The sequence below is a fragment of the Haliaeetus leucocephalus genome, unplaced genomic scaffold, assembly GCF_000737465.1.
Source record: "Haliaeetus leucocephalus isolate CR32 unplaced genomic scaffold, Haliaeetus_leucocephalus-4.0 Scaffold751, whole genome shotgun sequence".
Taxonomy (NCBI): domain Eukaryota; kingdom Metazoa; phylum Chordata; class Aves; order Accipitriformes; family Accipitridae; genus Haliaeetus; species Haliaeetus leucocephalus.
In genome coordinates, this window is record NW_010973187.1 from 4,455,204 (window position 1) to 4,455,423 (window position 220).

Consider the following 220-nt stretch of genomic DNA (forward strand, 5'->3'; position numbering starts at 1 on the left):
GCAGTGTGCCCAGGTGGCCAAGAAGGCCAACAGCATCCTGGCTTGGATCAGAAATAGTGTGGCCAGCAGGAGCAGGGAGGTGATTGTTCCCCTGTACTGGGCACTGGTGAGGCCGCACCTTGAGTCCTGTGTTCAGTTTTGGGCCCCTCACTCCAAGAAAGACATTGAGGTGCTGGAGCGTGTCCAGAGAAGGGCAACGAAGCTGGTGAGGGGCCTGGAG

General features: G+C 58.6%; 1 protein-coding gene across 1 annotated transcript in view; it reads right to left on the reverse strand.

The window, feature by feature from the left end:
* Nucleotides 1-220, reverse strand: part of SLC2A13 (solute carrier family 2 (facilitated glucose transporter), member 13) — a gene marked incomplete at its 5' end in the record, with an annotated part of 154,912 nt that overhangs the window by 9,314 nt on the left and 145,378 nt on the right. The gene's annotated exons all lie outside the window — the stretch shown is intronic.